Source organism: Colias eurytheme, chromosome 1 (genome assembly GCF_061535395.1).
Source record: "Colias eurytheme isolate Ceu_HAF_F1 chromosome 1, ilColEury1 Martin Lab GWU primary, whole genome shotgun sequence".
Classification (NCBI taxonomy): Eukaryota; Metazoa; Arthropoda; class Insecta; order Lepidoptera; family Pieridae; genus Colias; species Colias eurytheme.
The window spans coordinates 11,238,343-11,250,373 of NC_142980.1; the positions used below are offsets into that span (position 1 = coordinate 11,238,343).

Genomic DNA, 12,031 nt, shown 5'->3' on the forward strand with positions numbered 1-12,031 from the left:
CGTGTTAACAAGAAAAAGGATCCGCACATACAGGCACACGGACGTCCAAGACAGAACTTTTTTAAACTGTTTTTTAACTAGTTTAAATAACAAAAATGACATCAAAAATATCATGAATGTTAAAAATAGTGTTTTTTCTTAATATGTGTGTGTATGTATTATCTTACAAGTGCAATGTATGATACATAAAGACATTTTAAGTTTGAAAAATCAGATGTTTTGCGCGAAGTGACAGTAGTACCCATAACCCACCTCAACGCTTCGCTTATGAGGCGTGCAATATTTGCGACTTTAATGTCGATAATGTTATTGCTGATAAAAATTATAATATGATGGATTCCTTGTAAAATTGATGTTTACATTGTAAAGATTTTGATGCGCAAATTTTAACATGGCCAGATAGATATTCGTTTTTGTATATACAATGTACATTTCCAATTTAATACCAACACTTGTTTATTAAACAAATATCGTTATTTCAATAACTGAAAGAGATATGTTGCAATTGTTTGACACGGCTGTGATTGGAAACATGTTTTAATTAATTTGCAACGGAATAATATTCGTTATTGTAACAGATATGAAAGAACGGTTGAATTTTATAAAATGAAATAAAAGTCAAAATGGTAGTAAATTACATTTACTATCAAATTTCTGGTATTCGTACACTTTAAACTGAACCGTTAGCCAGCATGTGAATTGCATCGTGTCCGTTTAATTCTTTTTGACCAATAAATGTGTAGCTGCAGATTGTTTGTGCTCAGTGCGAAATAACGTTTGTATTATTATTCTAATTGGACTTAGATCGACATAATAGACCTTAATTGGCTTGTGACGTGGGCACAGCCAGCGGGGCTCGGAGCGCCCACTATCAGAGCTACGGCGCTCTCCTTGTTTTTCAACAACCATTTTATTATTAAGCTTGTTTACGTTCGGAAAAATACAAGAATCTTTATCTGGGATTAAAACGAGTTCTCGTTATACATTTTCTTCAAATCCCTCTAATTGTCTGGAAAATGAATAATCACTTAAGCGTATTAAATCTATTTTGAAAAGGTAGGAAAATTGTCTGAGAAAATATTTTATACAAAGCAGAGTGGCTCGTTAGAGGAATTTATTGTGCATTTTCAAAGAGTTTAAATGCTGTTAATGTACTTAGCAAGATAATATGTTATTGCTGGGCTTATTTCATATTAAGTTAAAATCTTGACGGAAAAAGATAATTTAATGATTAGATAGAATATAGAAGAATAGAATAGAGAATATGGTTTCGAAGTGTCTTAATTCGCTATTATCACTATAGCTTTTATTTGCAGCACAATATAGACACTGTACATTGGCCGTGAATGACTTAATTCAGAATTATTCGCGTTGAGTTTAGTCATAAATCATTCGATACACATTATAATTGATGATGTTATAATTGATGAGGAAATGTACAAGATTGCTGACCGATTTTTATAATGATGAAGATTAGAACATTTTCTTAACCATCAAGTCATACTTGTAGATGATTCTGGAAACTAAAAACGTAACAGATTTCTTTGAAGGACGAGGAGATGAAAGTAGTGTGACATTTATTACTCTGATCATAATTCATTGTTAGCTCTTTCGCATACTATCGGAGATAGTAGTCACTATTTCATAACCACGTAAGAAATATACAATGGAAATATAAAACAACAACAACGTAAAAAATTAAAGAGTAGTTGTTAAATTAATATTAAACTTATAAGTGTGCTTAAATCTGAGACCTATTGCTACAGTATCAATATCGACAGTACGCAAACTACCTACAAAACGTTCGAAAAAACTCACTCACACAAACATGCGCATCGACGAGATGCCCGAGTTCTGGTCACGGTACTATCAGTCGTGCGAGCCGCGCTATCGCGAGCGGTCATGTCTTTAGTTAACTTCTGCGAGCTTTAAAAATGCCAAGAGATTGCATCGCGATATACATTTCCAAGTATCGAACTTTTTGCTGACTTCGTGGACGAGGGGTGACTTACTACGCTTTATATATTATAAATTTTTCGCGATGATAATAATTATTAGACATTTTATTTCAATAATTTACTTTTATTTATAAACTATATATTTTTTCAATTTGATTTTATTTTTAATTCAATTTCGAAGTCAAGTAATAATTAACGAAAAAAAAAGATAATGCGAAAACAGTTACAACCCTTTTGCTTCAGTGGTGCGTAGGTAAGGTTTTTTTTAAGAAATCTTAGTCGTTTTACTATGTATGTACTTTGCAATGTATATGCTCGTTTATCCGAAGTAATTTTTCTAATATTTGATTAGATAGGTAATAAAATAAATACATCCTATAATTTACTCTGCCAAATGGCGAATTTTGTCTATAACAAATTTTTATAAACTAGTTTTTTTATTGAGGTTTTTAAGACTATGTTCGTACCTTTTTACTCGTCTACTTAAAAATATGCAACCTCAAAACCATATAGGTATCATTCTTTGTACGCATATAATTAAATTTCGCATTAAACGTGATGATTACGAGTAAAATAGAGGACATCGGTTTTATCAGAAATTTTCATTATCCGAAAAAGCCAATCCTATTATTTGGGAGAAAAGGGATTCTACTGAACTTAAAATCAATAAATTATGTAATTGAGAATACGAAACATCTTGTCCATTTATGTGTATGTTCCATTATTTCGTTATTCATGACTTTACTTCTTCAATAAAACTGATGAAAATGTTACTGTTCAAATTGTATGCATGTATTTAGATTCTAAATAATTATATTAGTATAATTTATCGAAACTTACACTATGGCAACAAAATAATAACGGTTTTAATTATTGTCATTATAAATTCATTTAAAAGTAGAACATATAATTAAATGAAATGATACTTCAAATCTTAATAAAATATAATTTCGAGCGTTGCGCGTAGGTACTACACGATGACTCAATGATCAGATCATTGACCCCGGAAAAGTCAAAAGCTTGGCGACCGGGGTTTTATAAATTTACCCCTCATTTTTGAACTTGTATAAATGATATTTAGTGTACCAATCAAACATTGTACTAATTACGTAAAACTTCAAGTAAAATAAATAAATATTGTAAAATGATAGAACCTCTTGAAATTAATTATCTTGAATTTATGATTCTAAGTACAATACTTAAGTGTACGCCTTGAATTTCAAAGAAATTCTATAATGGCTTCGTTCAGTACTAAGATTCTGGTATAAGGAGCTATTTTATAAGCATTACAGGAAAATCCTCTTTTCTAGAATTTTCTACCTAGAGGACGTCTCCGCTCCCACGTTAAAGCTTAAAGCTGCTTGATTTCAATATTAAACTAAAATGTTTATTGCGCAATTTCTAATAAGATGTAGTCTGCTTCTTGTGATAACAATGCCTTTGTCTCACGGTATTCTCTACAACCTATGGAATTCCCTTGTATGGGGCGCTTCAAATGTTTTCATTCATTCGTCGCAGCGCTCACGTTGTGTCCCACTAAATATTATCTGTACTTTAATATACAATGTGGATTTATCGAATAAACTTATATACGTTTAATCGCGACGCGAAATTCTCACGCAAGTGAGAGTCATTAGAAAGAATTCGTATTAATCCAATGAAGATTGTCGATCGCTAGGCTAATAGAACTAACTATGGGAATGACTTTACGCAACACTTTGTTGCTATTTGACAAAACAATAATATTCAACATTCATCGCTTTAAATATTTTCAATTAATTTCCAAACGATCCAATTTATAAGCCAAATAAAAATCCATCGTTCACTTTCCCAAAATCGCTCAATATACCTCGTTAATGGATTTTCGGGGAAGTTATTGCACGTTAAGCACGTTGAGTACTTAACGTCATAGACCGGGAGATACTGACACAAAATTTCGAGTCATTTGTAACAGGATGGCGGTTCTACAGGGTTCTTAGTACGCAATGACAAAAAGAAAAATCATGGTGTGAACGCTGGTACCGGCGGCTTAGTCGCGTGGGCGTTAGTCGAACTCGTCGGAAAATAGCGAAAGTCAAACGATTTGTAACAGTATGGCACTTATTTTTCCTGTAAGTTTGAGGATCAACGAATATAAATACAAAATTTCAAAGATCTAGGTGTTGGAAATCTTCACTTATATAAATTAATAATAAATTTATTTTTCAAGTATGACAGCACTTTTTCCCCCTACTAGAAGTATGGCAAATATAATAATGGTCACATTTTATCAAATACTCTCCAAAAAGCCAAATGCAATACTGGTACAAAAAGATAGGCGAAATAAAAAAAATTTGCAGATTTTCGGCGGTATGGCGACCATTTGGAATCGTCCGAAAAGTATGGCATGGCGATTTTCGTAAATGGCTGCACGACGATGGTTACCTGTGCAAAAGTTAACTTGGTACAAATGGTTGAATAATTGTTTTTTTTAAATCAACACATTCGCGTCGGTATGGCGGGCTGTAAGTCATACCGGAAAAGTATGGCATGACACTACCGCCTACTTCTTTTTTATGGGCTATCGGTAAATTCTAAAATTTTTGTGTTACAAATCGTTTGACTTCCGCTATTTTTCCGACGAGTTCGACTAACGCCCACGCGACTAACCCACCGGTACCAGCGTTCACACCATCATTTTTCTTTTTGTCATTGCGTACTAAGACCCCTGTAGAACCGCCATCCTGTTACAAATGACTCGAAATTTTGTGTCAGTATCTCCCGGTCTATCACTTTATCCGAGCCGCAGCCCACGGGCCCACACCACAATACACACAATATAATTTAATGTTTAACACGAAATATGCATCGTCCCGAATTTTTAAACATGCAAATTGAATGACGCCTTTTAGTCTGAAGTTAAATATATTATTTTTTAAATAGTTTTCTACCCGCTTCCAAGATCAGACAATTATATATATCAATTTCAATTCTCTAAACTGTTTTCTACTGTCAAGTAAACTTCGCCATACTTTTTATTAATCATCAGTTTGGAATGCGGTCTAAACTGAAGGGAACCAGTAACTCATAATATAGGAACGGATTTCAAAACAAACGTACTTACATAATATATTCTAGTCATAATATTATGTTATTGTATATTGCGCACAAATACAATTCTCCATCCAAATATAATATTGTACTACCTACTAGGTTATTTAACGTAAGGTACTTGCGGTACTCAGGTTTACTATTGTTAATACTCAACGTCTTACAAGATGCAAGCTTATGTGCACGTATAATAAAGACGTGGTGACATGGAGCTTAATAAGCTTCAGCTTTCATAATAAAGTAATACATATTAGCGGAATTTTCTTAGGTATGGCTGGCAGCAGCTGTTAATTCTGAAATTGAATATCTTGTCTCGGAGACTGAGTGAGAATTGAGTTACCTCGTTTTATTAATTTCATTTCATAAATGATAAACTGAAAGAATTATTGTGTAAAAACCTTTAACTTCCTTCATAAATAGTGAACACAAATTGATATTAAATCCGGGCTTCTGCATTCAATAACTCAATTTTAATTAACTAGTCCATGGGCCGACACGCTCATTGGACAGAAACGTTAATTAGTTGCCTCTCGGATAGCAAATAAGCTTCAATCCCTATAAAGCATAGTTCGACTGCTTTGTGCATTACGCCTTTGTGTCCTTGTTAGTGCGTAGATATCCGCTTCACAATACAAAGTGTAAACGTTGAATAGATTTCCACCAAATTTTGATGCGACTATTCGGATTTGCCATTCTCCTTTTCACTGCATGCCAGAAATATTCCATTTGTTCTAACCAAACGTAGACCAAATCGAGCGTAGCCGTGCCGTGGTATTCGCCGTGCATTTACACTCCGATTAATATTAGCTGACCACTTCCGATTAATATTAGCTGACCATGTATGAAAGGACCTAATCGTGATTTCCTGCCGGTTAGCGAAACGTGTTTTGATGTCCTAATAGATGCTCGTTTGGCTCGCTTTATTGTTATAACTATGTGGCTATATGTATAGATAATATTATGTTTATAACAGAAGGAGGTACATTCACGAAAAGAAAAATCTTAGAATTTTATTCCAGATTAAACCATGATATGAGTTTCATTCAATTTTACATATTTTATTCGCGGAATAGATGATATTAAGATCCTACAGACATTCTGGATGTATAGAAAATACGAGATTAGAAACCTTTACTTGTTATGATTAAATTTATTTCGTAGAAAACCTTTCGTTGCGAATCTATAACTAGTGAAAACCAATTTGTATTGCAGTTCACTTTTACTATACAATGTATCATGGAAATATTTTCTTGGACTTGAATTAATATTATTACTCCTGCTATACATATACATATATACACATATATATAGGGTAACGGCACCAGTGGTCAGCCAGGCACCAGTGATCAGCCTATTGCGTTGTTTATTGGCCATAAATATCGCTGTAATCAAAATAACCAAATCACGCGCACTTAAATAGAAGCTCTGTTTCGTTATTGGTTCATGCATCACGCGATAGGAGCAGCAGGGGGTCAGGGGAGAGAAGTAAACACGTTCGTACAGGTGCTGTCCGCCGACAAGAGCAGAAGTGTCATGTCTGCAATATTTTTTGTTTCACGTGGTGCTCTTTTGAAAGGTGAGAAATAACATATTTTAGTATGAAATGTGATTGTGTTTTATAGATAATAACTTTATAGATTACTTAGAGCATTTAATTTTATGAAATTTGATAAAAAATATTGTTTTTTTACTTAAAAATTTGAGGGGCTGACCATTGGATACTGATTTTTTATGAAAGATCCAATGGACAGCCCCTGGGGCTGATTACTGGGATTATTCCTAATTGTTAGAAAACCCAGTGGTCAGCCGCATTTCAAAATATTTTTTTCAAGCGGCTGACCACTGGGTCTCAATCTGTGGTCTCAATGATCCAGTATTCAGCCACGATGTTATTGAAATAATATTTTAAGTATAAATGCGAATGTTTGTGTTTAAATCTATAAGTAATACTTCATCTTAGTTAAGTTTTACCTGAAATAATGATATTATGTGTATTCATATCCAAAAGTTATTATTGTTCCCTTTTTTTCTAGCTAAAAATGCCGCCAAGACAACAGTATCCTCCAGAGAAATCCTCCGAAAGAGATCCTCCTGTGGTTGATTATAATTATATATATTGTGGATTATAGATACATCAATAATATTATAAACTAATATCGCTGATTTTTTTTAAAAAGAATTATTGCTGTTTTTATGATAAATAATAAGAAGTTCCTAGATAATAAGAAGACACAAAGAGATTGTAATAGTATGTTTAAAATAATATTTGTATTATGTGCGATATATATTTTTTTGTGCTAAGTGAATCGTTGCTATAAAAATGTGATTAATATAGTTGATTTTGATATAACATTGTTTATTTTGATCTCATAATTAGTTATACTTACTAAAGGCTGAACACTGGGTTCAACAAGGCTGTTTATTGGTTTTTGGAGGCTGTTCACTGGGACACTGGGCCATTTTTTGTTTAAAATTAATTATATATTTTACTAAGAGAATTATTGTTTTTGATAAACGCTGATTCGAAACTACAATAAACAATAAATCCATACATGTTGTACGTTTCTTTATTCGACGATTGTTGTAGAAATGGCAATTGTCAAAACTTCAAAAAGCTGTTATGAGGCTGACCACTGGTGCCGTTACCCTATATACGATAGAGTCACAAATGCTTTATTATTTCATTAAGAATTTAAACTAATCCATTTTCATAACTAATGCAAAGTCAATAATTTGAATAGATTTCGCACAATAGCACGAGCTTAGATATCTCTTGTAATAATTTATGAATGTCTGAACTTTACCTGTCAATAAGTGCTGAATATTTAATGAAGCTTTCTCTCCATTGCAATTAATATTATTAACAGCTCAAAATAAATCTGTCAATCGAAGTTAGTGAGAAGAAATTATGACGATCGAACGAAATATTATCCTGGAATTTGTAATTCTATCTCCGATATTTTGATAGAGCGTGGGCGAACTTAATCTCGCTGTCGTCGAATCTATGCGCAGACAGGATTTTACCTACAATTTACATCGCTAAAGTGTTTAATGCCCGGTCCGAATATAGCCCTTCTCGTAACTTCGTTAAAATGTGGTTGGCGCAGAATTTATCAGTATTGACAAACATTTATATACCTACTGAATTATATTATTGTACTATTGTATGTTTTTGTGTTAGCACTTGTATCATTTCACAGCAGTAAAAACTTGAAGATTTAGGTGCAGAGTTGTGGCATCAAAGTCGGTTTGTTATAGATCAGTACGTAACTATCACAGCCAGCTTTGATGAGCATGACTCCACTTACAAACCGCACGAACGCATCGCTACAGCGCCGCACCGCCTCGTTTCTCGAGCCTAGCCTGTCAAAGCGCCTGTGAAATGTCTCCGTGCTCATATCACAGCCACTTTGATGTGGTCGGTTTACGGAGATCCATGTCGCTAATAATAATGATCGAGGTAAGCGTTACAGGGGACAATCCGTGGCCCATTCGTTAAAATGGTTGTGAAATGCTGCACATTCATATCACAGCCACTTTTGACGAGTTGGGCTGCGAGTTAGATCGACGAACGCAGAGGGAGGAAGGAGGAGCCTCCGCGCCTGGGAATATGACGCGTGTGTCTCTCAAAGTGGCTGTCGTGTGCTTCCATTCATATCACAGCCAGCTTTGATGAGCGACAAGCGTCATTGAACCGATGGACACGTGTTTGATGCGATTACGTTTGGGCGATGGGGAAGCTGACAAAGTGGCGGTGACATGCTGTCCGACTCATATCACAGCCAGCTTTGTTGACTTCTCTGCGGCCGCAACTGCTACGTGCCAACCTCGTCTAGCCAGCTTTACGAAATGTATCATTTGTATATTTGCATCGAAAATGAAGAATGAAGATACTTATGTGATTTTTTTGTTATTGATCTGTCCAATGTTTTTATATTTTAATGTTCATGGTGTACTTTTTCATATTGTGTTTCCGTTTAATTAAAGCCGTATATACTAATATTGTTCTTTTGTTTTTATTTCAGATCACGACGACGCCTAATTAGAAAGAGAGTGGAAGATGTAATTTTATACCGTCATTATTTAAAAGCTTGTTTACAGGATCATTACAAATGTTTGATAATAAATTCTTTAACAGCAAATTTTACTTTTTTTTATTTACCTTCCTCCCGTTCACTTTGTAAATAGTTAATAGATACTTGATTTTTACACAAGACGCACAATAACAATCACTGTTATACATCTTACTTATTTATCAAATAATCCTAGTTTAGATTTTGCTTAGTACAATCAATACAATAATTAGTACATTACATTATTAGATTACAGAGAAAATGGTGTAGGTAGCTTTGATAGGTGTTATTTCATGAATGAGCGTTTATTCGATCTTGAAAGAACTGTAGATTGAAAACTATTGTGTAAAAATCTTAATTTCATAGACTTTTTCTTAGTGAATAGTGATAATGACTAAATTAAATTAAAAATTCAATTAATTTTTATTGTTGAAATAAGGGATATTTATTAATCTTGTACCTTAATTTCTACATTACTAATACATTCCAACATAACACTTCTTATTTCAAAGACATAAGGCTGAAAAGATTTAAATGATTAATGGATCCATAAAACTAGGTACTTAAATACATATATTTTTTGAGAAATAAATAAATATCTAACCGTAAATGCGAAAGTGTTTGTTTGAATTTCTTTCACCCCGCAACGAAGCGAATTTTATATTATGACTAGCTTTCCGCCCGCGGCTTCGCCCGCTTTTAAAGAAAAACCCGCATAGTACCCGTTCCTGTGGGATTTCCGATTAAGTATTTTTTTTTAGTTTAGTCCAAGTCATCCTCTATACGCGTGCTATATTTCTTTGTAATCGGTTCAGTAGTATTTACGTGAAAGAGTAACAAACATACACTACACATCCATCCTCACAAACTTTCGCTTTTATAATACTAGTAGGATAGGATAAGATATTAGTAGGATTGTCGTGTCTGAGGAAATAGGGAACTAACTACTAAAACAACTATAATAGTATAATTTAACAGAATATGATTACCGTCTCTATGCAGAAGTGACAAATTGTAAATTATAACACCCTATTCAAAAGCTCAGTAAAAAGCTCTTGTTTCAAATCATCGAAAATCGAGCCTAAATAAGAAAAAAATTATACTATTTATTCAATGTTTATAAAAACAGAATGAAGCTCCATAATAATGTTTTTAATAATCTACCGTAAGAAAATCATAAAAGCAGACATCTTGGTCGTAAGAGGATTACGAAGCTTTATGATTCCCAAGTCTGTATCTATCAAAGGAAAAATCGAAGTATATTTTATAAATATTCAACAAAGGGTTGCTTTCAAAGAAAAAGTCGGGTTCATTGTTAACATGATCATTAAAATGGTATCGTGGGTAGCTAATGCCAAACAACACCCAATTTTAACAAATTATGCCGAAATCGATCTTTAAGCACCTTAAAGCAGTTTGTATAATGGACAAATACTTTTTTTGAAGCTGGCCTAATTAACGAAGGGAAACTGCTCTCAATGTAGCGTCAATGTGGATTAATGTCCAATTTTAAACTTCTCAGTAGGTATGTAATTTGAAACCTTCTGTAAAAAGCTACTTTTATTATATTATTCCTAGTTAATGTAAAGAGATCAAGCGCAGTAGGAATACAAAAAGTATTTGGTTACTGTTCTAGAATATCGATATCTTTCCAATAATAATATCTAGTTAAGGACAAAATAGCTGATTATTGAGTCATTTCTTATGAAAATTATGTTAAACGTAATCCAAGGCGAAAGCCTTCAGAACCCACACAATACACGCCCTTAGCGTTTAAATTTCTATTTTAAGAGATAAATAATCCTTCAGAAGATGGAATTCAGCTTTCTTGCTTTCCGAACCTGTGCTACTTATATGGTAACATAATGTTATGACGATTCAAAAGAAATAAATAAAAAGTGCTTCTAGAAGAAGTCTAATCTTTTTTATATATAAAAATGAATCGCAAAATGTGTTAGTAAGCGCATAACTCGAGAACGGCTGAACCGATTTCGATAATTCTTTTTTTATTATATTCCTTGAAGTACGAGGATGGTTCTTATGTAGAGAAAACGTAAACATGTACCACGGGCGAAGCCGGGGCGGACCGCTAGTAAAAAATAAATGGTTGAGTATGAATAAGCGTAATTCATTTCACATCCAACTTTATAGTCTATGTGGTACATGTAAATAAATACTGACATCCACCAAATCGATAGCATGGTGTAGTTTACTACACTAGATATCTAATTAAATTGATAACATCTAAAATTAGTCATTGTAAGAAAAATAACATAAATGAACGAATGCTAAATGTAGAGTCCCAAGGATTTATAGCAAAAGCTCACCACAAAAGAGATGTCCAAAAAACGACCCAGAATCGACAGGAATGAAATGTGTACCAATGGATTGATAATTAAATATAATATTATAATGTAGCTACAGCTATAACCCCGAAATCGTTATAGTATAGGAGCTCGGAAGAATTCCAACCAATACCCGCAGCCCCATCATTAAAGCGGCTCGACGGAACACAGTGGGGCTTTAGTCGGAAAGAATCCGACATAACCCACGGCTCCTTCCCCGGGGGCCGTGGGTATCTTTGGAAGATTTCCACACTTTAAAAAAAAGGAGCAAAATAAAATAAATAAGAAATTCGTTTATAAAAATTAAAAAATAAGTTTAGGCCATGTTGTAGCTTATTATTAAGACGTTGTAATGAAGTTGTATCACTTGTGTATACTTGACAATTATCATCAACACATTTTAAAAGCAACATCAACACAATAACATCATGTTCAATCACAACATAACAAAGACTCAGTTTTTTTGTAGATTTTTCTTTTGGCTCAAGGTTATTTAAGGTAATTTCTATAGTACTGTATGTATTTTTGGTACCGAATTCTGTAGCTAAGGGATGGAAAAAAAATA

The 12,031-nt window shown here is 33.5% G+C and overlaps 2 long non-coding RNA genes across 5 annotated transcripts in view; both read left to right on the forward strand.

Annotated features, from left to right (window-relative positions):
- LOC149911245 (uncharacterized) overlaps positions 1–9,190 on the forward strand; it is a 69,800-nt gene extending 60,610 nt beyond the window's left edge. For all 4 annotated transcript variants that reach the window (XR_016457872.1, XR_016457870.1, XR_016457878.1 and 1 more), the window contains one exon: positions 9,074–9,190. This is a non-coding gene — a long non-coding RNA (uncharacterized LOC149911245). The remainder of the gene's footprint in view (positions 1–9,073) is intronic.
- Positions 6,350–7,649, forward strand: LOC149911246 (uncharacterized). Its single transcript, XR_016457848.1, has 2 exons — positions 6,350–6,624; positions 7,082–7,649. It is a non-coding gene; the product is annotated as an uncharacterized LOC149911246 (long non-coding RNA).
- Positions 9,191–12,031: the final 2,841 nt, after the last annotated feature.